The sequence below is a fragment of the Mus caroli genome, chromosome 16 (assembly GCF_900094665.2).
Source record: "Mus caroli chromosome 16, CAROLI_EIJ_v1.1, whole genome shotgun sequence".
Taxonomy (NCBI): Eukaryota; Metazoa; Chordata; class Mammalia; order Rodentia; family Muridae; genus Mus; species Mus caroli.
In genome coordinates, this window is record NC_034585.1 from 26,774,974 (window position 1) to 26,786,906 (window position 11,933).

The following is an 11,933-nucleotide window of genomic DNA, read 5'->3' on the forward strand; positions in this document are numbered from 1 at the left end:
GAGACTGGCTTTTAGTTTAGAGGTTGAGTCCATTGTCATCATGGTGGGACACATAGCAGCACATGGACAGACATGGTGCCGGAGAGGTAACTGAGAGTTCTACAGGTAGTCCCCAGACAGGAGGAAGAGAGAGTGACACTGGGCCTGGCTTGAGCTTCTGAAACCTCAAAAGCCCACCCCTGTGACACACTTCCTCCAACAAGACCACATCTACTCCAACAAGGCCACATCTCCAATAATGCCACTCCTATGAGTCTTTGGAGTTACTTTCTTTCAAAGCCCTACAGAGGGCCAAAGCAGAAGGTGTCGTTTTATACTGGGTAGGGAGGGAAGGTTCTGCTGTCAAAGAAGCAAGGGTGTGTGTGCTGACCTCATTTATATTGGTCTGATCACAATACTCAACGGAGCAACTCAAGGGAGGAAAGATTTCTTTGGGCTCCAGGTTTCAGAGGATTTCAGGTTGTAGGATCTACTTCTTCCACCTAGGCTTCTTTCAGTCACCTTTCGGAACCTCCCGAACAGTGCCACCAAGTGGAGGCAGACATTCAAAACATGAGCCTGTGGGGGAAATATCCAATATAAATATCAGGATGGGCCCTGCAGATATGCAGAACAGCTTTCAGAGAAAGACTCTGAGGCACCACGGTGTTGTCTGCACCCTGACCAGACCCTCAGAGGCTGGAGTAGGGAAAGGAATCTGGAAACTGGGTTTCCAGCAACAAAGAAGTTAGTAGAATGGGATTTGCCAGCCAAGCAAGGACCTGTGGTTTTGCGCTGAGCAGAGTGTTGAATGTGGACAGGGATGGCAGAGTCTAACCCCTAGGATGAACAGGAGCTATTCAAGTGTGCAGTGGAGGTAGCAGTGGTGACCATAAGGATGCTCTTGTCATCATTCAAGTGGGAGATGGGAAACTGGGTTCAGCATGAGAGCAGAAGAGATGGTGGGCAGGGAGGGCTCCCTGGCTAGTCCTCTTCAGAAAGGAAAGGTGACAATTTCCTTGGTTGGTTCTAGAACAAACTTCAAGTGTTTTGCTCTGTGTATTGGGACAGATTAAATCTCTGTAGCCAAGGAGGGAAGACTGAGGGAGGAGTTAGGGAGGAAAGGACCACCGCAGCTCAGTCTGTAGAGTTCACATTGGGAAGTCAGCGGTACATGCCAAGAATTCACAGTCATACTAATATGTTTAGTTTAACACAACAGCAAGGCAGACACTTCAGTGATAACCCAGAAAGCTGACTGAAGGAGAGGAGGCCAGTGCTTGGATGTGCAAGGGGCTGTGGCTCATGAAGCTAAGAAGGGAACCCACACAACAACAACATAGATGAGAAGAAATGTTCAGGAGGTGGAGACTACCAGACAAGAGGGCACAATGAGGTGTCAAGGTCAGATCAAGGCACGCGCCCAGCATGCTCATAAGAAACAATACATCCATCACCCCAGACTGGGGCATAAGCTCCCATGTTCTTTCTAACTAATGGGCTACATCTTAAATTATGCTGAAGACATTCAGCCTCAAGAGCCACAGCAAAAAGGAGCTGGTGTTTTTAAATTCTGACTAAGGATAAATGCAGAGACGTGCTGTGGATCTGAACGTTAAGTAGTAACATGAGTTTTTAATGCACCTACTCGGTGTTCTGTGTAGGTACAACCTGTGCAGAACGTTGCTATCCCCCAGGTGCAGCCATTGTCTGCATCTGGCAGGGCTTACTCTGCTGTTAAAACCTTGAAGCATCCCTTCTGTGCCGTATCTGTTACATGGAGCAATACATAATGGGCTAGACAGGATTATTGGCCCAAATGGCAATACCAGATGTGAGATGAAGAGGGGTTTCTAGAACCACACACAATATCTCGAGCCTCAAACAGCTGTTCATCATGAATAGAAGATTCACATGGGGCCTTCCATAATTGGTGATATGGGTGTACAGAACTGAGTGTGCACATTCTACCTGGGGCAGAAAGCTGGAAGAGAAGGATCTGTGGGTCTAAGCTTCTGGCCCTGGCCCCTCTAGCTATGGCTTTAGGGCTGTAATTTCCAAACTGTGGGTCCACTTTCTAGAAAGCAGCACAGTAGAGAAAGACCTCTGTTGCATAGGTCTGTCTGGCTGGGCACGGGAGTCCATTCTCCTGGGCCTTCAGTATTGGGCTGCCACCTCCAAATCTTGAGGACTGAGCCACATTGTGTCACTATTATGAATTTCTGCATATTCATCTACGCAGTGGAGATAGTATTCCTATTCTTAAAAGTGTCTGTGTCAGATTTTTCTCCTACAGTTTATGTTGGTCTCACAGAATAAATTGAGAAATGTTTGATTTTCTAAGAGTTTGTGTAAGATGTGTGCTATTGATTTTTTAACTATTTGACCAAACCTTTGTGGAAGTGTTGCAAAGGACTGTGAAATGACTTTTTTTTTAAAACACAGAAATGATACCATGTAGATTTTTCTGTTCCATCTTCAATCAGTTTTGTTAAATTACCTGGCAGCCTCTTGGTCTGAGAAACAGAAAACCAGAAGGAGCAGAAGCACAGATATAATCCTACTCTAAAAGCTTGGGCACTCTCTGGAAAGTTGCTGGCGTCATCTGTGTTGAAAGGCTGGAAGAGCTGGCATTTGATCCACCCAAGCAATGGTAACAATAGTAAACCTGTACACTCAGGAAGGGAGACCCAGGCACTCAGGAGAACAAACCCACGCATTACCCAGAAGGACAGATCCATGGACTCAGGAGGGTAGACATATGTACCCAAGAGGACAGACCCACGTACTCAGGACAGATCCGTGCACACATGCAAGAGGGTAGACCCATGTACCCAGATATATAGACCTGTGTACTCAAGAGGGTCAGCCCAGGCAATCAAGAGGGAAGTGAACACCCATGCACTCAGTAGGAGTGCATGCACTCAGTAGGAGCAGAGCTTGCAGGCATGAGGTGATTTTCTCTCTTACAGCTGTCCCATGATGGCTAGATCCTTGTCTTTAGGTAGTCTACACTCTTTGCTAACCCCAGCTGGAAAGTCACACCCAAAGTTAACCTTTATAATTCAAGGCATCTCTCAATCTGGGCTAATTGAACACAAATATTAATAAAAGCTGATACATTTTATTAATATTTTTCTTAGAATCAACCTAGGGCTTTGCCAGCTTTTCTGTTTCTTTTTTATTTTCAACTTTTCTAGTTTATTATTTTTTAATTATACATATATACATATATATGTGTGTGTGTGTGTGTGTTTTGTCTCTATGAACCAATGTGCACTACATGTGACTTGGTGCCTCCAGAGGCCAGACGAGAGTGTCAATTCCCTCCAACTGGAATTATAGATGGTTGTGAGTCACCATATGGGTACTGAGAATCAGACCCCAGTCCTCTGCAAGAGCAACAAGTATATACAAAATAAATCTTAAAAATAAAAGGGCGTTATAGTGTCTTTCTCCATGGTCCTGCATTAGAAGAGATGTCACAGCAGTTGCTCAGAAAACTAGTGATCAGGTATGTACATGTGCATAACTGACGAGCCAGGCAGCTGAGCTGATCCCTCAATGTTTCTTGGAAATGGGGATGAAGTAAAGAAGAATATACCACACAGACAACAACATCTTTCCACTCTCACTATGGGAACATCCAGTGTTATTTTTCTTGGAAGCTGGGCTTTTAAACACTGCTTAACTGTCAACGACACCAATGAGTTCATCATAACCCGCATCAGCATCCCCAGAGCCTCTTCCTTCATGGACTGCATGCCCTTTGATTGACAGCTCCTTCACTGTCTCCTCTGTGGCCTAACAATATGTTTGGCCTGGGATGAATCAGCAAGAGGTATAGGTGGGAAAGATGCAGACTTGGGAGTGGCATAGTTTTTACCGGAATGGGTAAACATGGAGGTAGCTATGTGCCTCTGCCCAGGCTACCTGTGCCCGTTACAGCTGAACAGATACATTGTATCAGCGGCCCGTGATGGTCCTGAAGGTCCTTTATTTACTTTATCCAGAAGAGGGGGAATGGCAGGGTGTGGACCACTCTTTGACATATAGTGTTTCTTATTCCATAGAGCAAGTAACCAGACAAACCATTACAAAATATCAGGTCTTTTGGAAGAGTGGAAAAATCTACTGCAATTTGTTTTCCTTTGTACTGAGGGATATAATTTTGGAGAAGTGTGGACATTAGGACTGACCTAATTTGGACTATAAACCTCTGCTATGTTAGTAATAAAACCTGCTATATCCTATATAGAGAAGTAAAGGCTGGCCAATACCCAGCAGCCACAGTAGACAAGGACCACAAGTGCAAATTACAGTCAGGACTCAGGTGTCTATCACCCACCCATCAGATCTTAATGACATGCTACTTTAGGATTCATTATATAAAAATCTATGCTATTATGTTGTACAAAATGAGGCTGAGGATGACAAGCCTAAAGATTAAGAAATGGCCCGTATATTCTGTTCTCGGTGAATCCCTAAAAGGAACATTTTAGTATCAAATGTGTATATGTGTGATGTCTATTACATTTCATCTCAGCAGCTTCTTGTAAGAGCAAAGAAAAGCAAAAGTCAGCAAAGGCAGAGTGCATGGAGCCTCTCTGTCTCACGGTGCACACTGTAGAGTAAGCAGGCTGGCCTGCAGAGGGACTTCTGGTGCCAGATGTTGCATCAGAGCCAGGTCCTACCGGGTACCACATCGGCTAGCAAGCTTATTAATCAGGCAGCTTGTCACGTTCATCCCTGGAGCTTCTGAGTCAGACAACAAGGTCTGGGAACCATTGGAGGTGAGGTACTCTCCCAGACACAGCATTCAAGAAGGTTGTGATACCAGACTTGTCCTTATCTTCTTTGAAGATGGTCCGAGTGAGGCTGGAAAAGGAACTAAGTCCCATCTGTACTGTGACTGAGCACCGGTGCCACAAAGGACTCTGATCCCCATCAGTCATTCAAACACTTCTGTCTGTAGGTGAGGTCCCATATTTCTGGTACCAACAGGAAATTACAGCTTCAGACATAATGACTCCATCTATCCATCCATCCATCCATCCATCCATCCATCCATCCATTCATCCACCATCCATCCATCCATCCAACCATCCATCTACCATCCATCCAACCATCCATCCACCATCCATCTACTATCAATCCCATAAATAACCAATGAATGCCAATAGTCAGTTCTACTAAGGAGACAAATAAGATGGCAAAGTATACAAATAGCAGAGAAAGAAGAACATATTAGTGGGCCAACTAGAAGGAGCATTTAATCTAGATTTGGGGGAGTCAGCTGATACAGATGGATGACTGGAAGCTGGTCACCATGACAGGGAAACACTTATCTTTATCTATTTTCTGAGATGAGTGCATTTCAACTCTGGACTAAAAGAAAGGGGAGACTATCTGAGCAGGCAAGTTCACAACCCAGAAGCCTGTCACAGAAGCCATAGAAATCGTTCAGGACACAATGGTAATGCCTTAGTATCATTGACTGACTTGTAGGATGCTAACACTGGGGAAGCTGGGAGAAAGGTTTACAGAATCTCTGTGCATTTCTTTGAAACTCTTCTGCAAATTTGAAATTTACTTAAAGTAATCAGTCAGAATAGCAAATACCCAAGGTAGTTGCAGAGAACTTATCTTTCTGAATCAAAAAGAGAAAAGAAAAAATAAAAAGAAAAAAGAAAAAAAAGGAAAAAAATAAAAATAAAAAAAGAGAAAAGAAAACGGAATATACTTGAGTAGATATATACATGATCCAAGTGAATATTCGGAGTCTAAAAGAATATCAGTTTACATACTTAAGTACAGAAGCTCCAAAGCCCTTCTACCAGCTCTATAAGAAGCATCTCTGGGACATAGGGGTCCTGGCCAGCCAGTAACAGTTCAGACTGTAAGTTCATATGCTTACAGTATGAGTCTCCATAGCTATTGGGGCAAGTTACTACTAGCTGAGTAAAAGACAATACCTGTCAGTTGTGATCACAGTATTAACCTGGCTGGTTCCTCCTCTCCATCAGCCATGCGTTGCCTCTCCCCTGGCTTCTGAAGGCTGTTGACCGTTCCCAGTATCTCATGGCTTTTAGATGCATTGCTCAAATCTCTACTTCTGTCTTCCTATGGTGTCATACCTTCTGAGTCACATCCTCCTCTGATAAGGACACCAACCACTGAAGTGACCTCCCTGTCAATTGCATCTGCAAAGACCTTATCTCTAAATGAGACCACACATACAAACACTAGAGGTTAGGACTTAAACTTCTCTTTGGGAGAAAGGCAGTTCAGCTTACACAGCTTCCAACAAATCATCTTGTCCTTCAACCCTTACACATGATCCCCTGGCCTCTGAGAGAGAGAGCTAGAACAGGTTTCCAGACTCCCCACATTCTCACACCATTGTGCCCTGTCCCGAGTCTTCACACAGGCAGGTTTTGCCATGCCTCTTTTACCTTGAGAAGTCTTCATTATCTTCCAAAATTCAGGGGACATTTCTTTGTCTTTGTGCGCCTTTTCTCCTTCCTACAGATTAATTTGGTAAAGCTGTGACAAAATACCCAGAATTGGGGAGACACTCCTATTCTTTTAGAGGTCCATCTGGGTCCCAAAGGCATGGAGAAGCAAAACAGCTCACACGGTGGCGGCCAGGAAGCAACAGAAAAGAGGAAGATGTCAAGTAAAATAGTTCCAAGGTCATACCCCAGTGATGTACTTCCTATACCTATAGTAGGCAACTACCTATACCTCTTACCCACTCCCAACAGTGCCATTGTACTATAAATGGATCAAGAGTTGAGTCTGTTGTGTTTTATAAAAAGGAGAAAGGAATATGTTTGGTGGATGTGTGGTCAGGTGTGGGGCATGGCGATACCTCTGAGGGCCCATGCTGAGGCATCCCTTCCCCCTGAGGGACCAGCCACAGGACGGAATACATGGGGAGGGGAGTTAGGAGAGTAGAAAAGAGGGGGAGCTAGAGAGACCGGCCATGAGTACATGGAAAGGGGGGGGGAGGGAATGGCGAGAGAGGGGGAAGGAACAAGAGGACAGAGGGAGAGCAGGAAGTCAAGAAAGCAAGGGAGAGCAGAAGAGGCAAGCAGCCCCTTTTATAGTGAGTCAGGCACACCTGGCTGTTGGCAGGCAACTGTGGGGCGGAGCTTAGACAAAATGCTAACAGAGTCCAGTAGAGCCCCTAAACCTCCCAGGCTGCAATCGTGAAACAGACCATAGAAGAACTCAGCCTTATCATCCCATCTCATAGGTGTTGCTGAATCAGGGCAAGTTGGTCATCACAGTTAATCATATACCATCCGCCAGAATCAAGTTCTGGGTTGTCTATGCCCCTCATGCCCATCTACATCAAGAATGGCATTTGGCAAACTGGAACGTGGCCACATTGCTGTTTCTGCTCTTCTCACTGGATTGCAAGCTCCGTGAGGACAGGGACCAGGGATTCTATCTTCTCCACGGAAGCTGTATGCTGGTGCCCTGCATTAAGAACAGCATGGGATAGGAGGTAACCTCACTCCAGTGTGTTTGTTTGAACAGCACAGCCTGGCTGGCCTTACCAAATTGTGACGTTCCCTTTACTCAGGTCAGCACTTACCCTTGGGTCAAGTGTGGGCTGCCAGTGAATTTCCAACCTGATTTCCTCTGCTCTGGTCTCCCTGGGAGGTCTCGGTGCTAGACACAGTCTGATTGTGCCTGGAGAAAGCTGACAGCTCTGGCTGCTCACTCCCTGCGACTGCTCTGATGGACTCTGCAAATAGCCACTTCTGCCGGAGGGTGTTCCAGCACCATAATGCAGCATTCAGTGGCTGCTGCCGGGTGTGTGCTGGCAATTCACAGGGCAAGGCCACCACAGCTCTATAACAATCTAGGTCTGTGCAAGGGCCAGCCTTCTTTCTCTCCTTATTAGCAATTTTCCTCTTAGTCATCTATGTCTCAGAATAAACCCTTCCTTCCCTCCGCCAGGGATCTTTCTCCTCTCAGGCTCCGACTGGCACACACAGCAAAGTCGAAGTCAGATGGCATGTGGGAACAGTGAAGTTCTTTAAAGAGGATCTGGCCCCATCCTCCTTCCCACAGGTGGGGAAACTGAGGCCTGGGGTGGATGGGAGACACCTGAGATCATGCAGAAAGCTGGCATAACACAGAGGGAACTTACATCCTTAACTATTCCACAAATAGCTCTTTCTCTCCACTGCCCTCTCTCATCGCAGCCTAGCCCCTCCAGGATCAAAGAGGGTTCAAGCTTAATTAACATTTAGTCCAGAAACAGGCTCTAAAGAAGGTTTGCCCGAACCCCTTCCCTGGCTCTGGCCACCACACTGACAAAATAAAGAGGTACTGTCCCATAAGAGTGCCGTCTGCATAGGACAGAAAAGACACACTGTTTGCTGTCCAGAGATCACATTTCATGGAATATTAGAGGTTAAAAATAGATTTGGATATTGACCACAAACTCAAAATAAACTAACTCAGTTTGATTTAGTCTTTCATTGATACAAAAACTGGTTTATGGTTTGTCCTTTATGTATAATTATCCCAAGTGCTAATTTCACTCGGTGTCTTACTATAAAAGAGAGGTGCTGGAGAGATGGCTCACTAAAAGAGGAGCACACTCTATTCTGGAGACATGAGTTTGGCTCCCAAAAGTCACGTCAGGTAACTCAGAAGCTTGACCCTCCAGCCTCTGGGTGTCTGCCATCTCCTGGCATCCATCTACACCCGCAGATATGTGCATACACTCACACGGGCATACCCACGGTCAGTGTTCTATGGCTGCAAAGAGACCCCATGACCACAGCAACTCATAAAAAGAAGTATTGAACCAGGGCTTGTTTATGGTCTTAGAGGTTTAGTCCATTCTCATCATGGTGGGGAGCATGGTGCCATGGAAGCAGACCTGCTGCTGGAGAAGGAGCTGAGAGCTCTACATCTGAATTCATAGGCAGAAGGAAGAGAGAGAGACAGTGGGCCTGGCATAGACTTTTGAAACCTCAAAGCCCAAGCCAGTGACACACTTCCTCTGAAGCCACGCCTACCCCATAAGGCCACACCTACCCCAATAAGCCCACATCTACTCTAACAAGGCCACACCTCCTAATCCTTTCAAAAAGCACCACTTCCTAGGCATTTAAATATATGAACCTATGGGGCCATTCTTATTTGAACCACACATACACACTTACACATGGAAAAAAAATAAAGCCTTAACAAATGAGAAGAAAAGTTTATATGGAATACCATTAAAACTCCATGTCCTTGTAATCTTAGTACTTAGGAGGCTGAGACAGGAGGATTGCTACAAGTTCAAGGCCAGCCTGGGCTACAGAGCAAAATGTTGACTCAATACAGACAAAACCAGCAACAGCAAAACCAAACCAAAACTAAGCCCCAAATGTGTACATCGTAGAGAGACCCAGGACTGCAGCAAGGTCAGGGTGTCACCTGCTCTCATCTGGGGCGCCACCTGCTTTCATCCAGGAGCTCCCCGGGTTTAAAGCATCAATGGACGCTGGCAGCAGTTGTGGTTCTGGTCATGCCTCTAAACAACTCACTTCTCTCCGTTAGATTTTAGTTTTCTCTTTCAATTATAGGACCTGGGAGGATACCCTCGGGTTTCATAAGCTCCATTCAAAGGTAGCATGAGAAAACACTGGCTTACAAAGTCATCATCACAGAAGAGACACCTCAAAGGGTCGGTAATGAGGAAAGCGATGGAGAGGTAACTAAGAAACGTCTCTTAGTTAAGACGGCTGAGCCTTGGGAGAGTTACAGATGGCAGTCTGGCTCTCTCCAAGGAAAGATGCCCCTCTAACGTTCTCTTGTACAAACAGACAATGAAGGGACCTCTCTGGTAGGGATGTTCATTTCTGTGGAGGGGAAAACCCTATCCATGCTTTCTTTAAAGCATCAACTTACATAGCTCAGAAAGTAGAGACCTTGCAGTTGTTGGTAAAGGGGCTGGAGCATCCTATGGTGATAGAATCTTGATGGACAGACCAAAAGGTTCCTCGGATCTGGCCATAGCTGTGTTGTGTTATTGTAGTGGAAAGACAATGGGATTGAACGCCTGAAGTGCCTTATGTAAATCCATGCTCTGCTACCTTCTTATCAAGGTGAGACAAATTAGGCTGACTCCATGACAGGTTTCAACTTGACAGTTCAGGAGACTAGGCCTAAAATCTCTGTTTCCAAAAAACTGGGCAAGTCTAGGCAAGTCCAGGCCTCAGAGCTGCCTGGCCACCTGGCATGAAGTCAGGACGATGGGTCAGCAGCAGTTTCCAGACTTCCTCAGCTACTTCCTCAGCAACAGTTTCCAGACCTCCCCAGCAACAGCAACAGTTTCCAGCACCGTCCCCCTCAACCCTCTCCTACCCCATCCCCAAGCCCCAACAAGTTCTGGAATGTCTCTAGAGAGAGAGCAAACTTCCCTTAATCGGGCCAGCGAGCTCACTGGGGCATCTCCATGTTGGGAATGGTAGACCTCAGCATGCTGGACTATTTGAGTCTGGGCATCATTTTTCAGCAAATCATGGACCCTTACCAGGAAAAACTCGAGGTGCTGGACTGCTTTCTCTCCTAGTTGCCTTGTTTCCAGAGTGTGAAGCCCCCAGGCAGTGTCTATAAGGATGCAAAGAGAAACTGTATGGCCTGGAATTAGAGGATGGCGCTGGGTTAGCGGCCTCTGTTTTTGGAAACATAGCTCTTCAACCACCTTCTCTAGGTCATAGCAACCAAGGAAATGAATCAGGGAGAGCTAGCTTGGAGCCTTTTGCCTAGGTGAGCAATCCAGTCCTCAAAGGGATCGAACTCATCCTGGCAGGTTTCGGTAGCCCTTTCCTAAGCATCTGCACAGGCAAGTGCAGTCAGACATACGCAAGCCGCAGCTTGTGAGACTTGGGGTGCCACAGAGCTGCGGAGGGACTGCAGTGCACTGGACACCACTCCAGTGCAGATCAACTTGGTGGACAAAGATTCATCTTGCTTGCCTGCTCCTTCTTTGAATCTTGGAGGTGAGGGCCCGATGAGCTCGGGTTTTGAATGAAAGCCAAGATTTTTGTTGTCTGACTTGAACCATGGCCAGAAGAAGTATGTATTTAAATCAAGAAGGAAGGCTCACTGTCTCTCTCCTGCACTGCCCCCCTGCTGTGCAGGCATGTGGCAAGGATGGGTGGAGGAGTGGCAGGATGTGTGTTTGGGGCAGAGGTGTGAAGACAGAGGGAGTTTGGTATTGTGGATTAGGAAAAGACAGAAACATCTGGCCCATTCAGTTCAGCCTCCATTGGCATCATCATCATTGGCTCTGTTCTTACTCAGGTGCTAGACAGAGGCAGGGAGAGCTTCCTTGGGAGGCCTGGTGGGGGAGGGGCTGCTTCCCGAAACAAACCTTATGTGGGAGGAGAGGACTGTGCACAGCGACACTGTCTAGTGAAAAAGCACTCAAGTTAAGAGGAAGGTTGCCGTCATCTGGCCTCACATTTCTAGGTCTAGGCTTTTAAAGGCTTCATTTTTAACATGCTACAGCCTGCAAAGAGAAAGTAAAGGAAGTGGCCACTTGAGATCTGCCTCTGGGGACACTGGGGACAATTCTTGCCTCTACTCCTTCTCTCAGTCAACCGTGGTGCTTATGAAGCCTCCTGGCTGTGTCTGATACTTTCTTGACTTGTCCTTGGCTCTCATGGGTATCTGACGCGCTGGAGGACTCCAGCTGGGAGTGGCGAATAAAGAGGGAACACACAGATGAGTACGCCATGCGCTGCTGTAGATACACACCCTAGGGGGGTGACATCGAGTCCTCAGTCACTCGGGCACCTGTTGGAGCCGCTTCAGGCTGATGCTTCTGAGGTATTCAAAACACTCCCACTCTGAAAAAAAAAAATCCAGCTTCCTGCATGGGTCAAGCTTCCGTTCTAGAGAGCACACCGAGCTGCTGTCAGAAATGATCA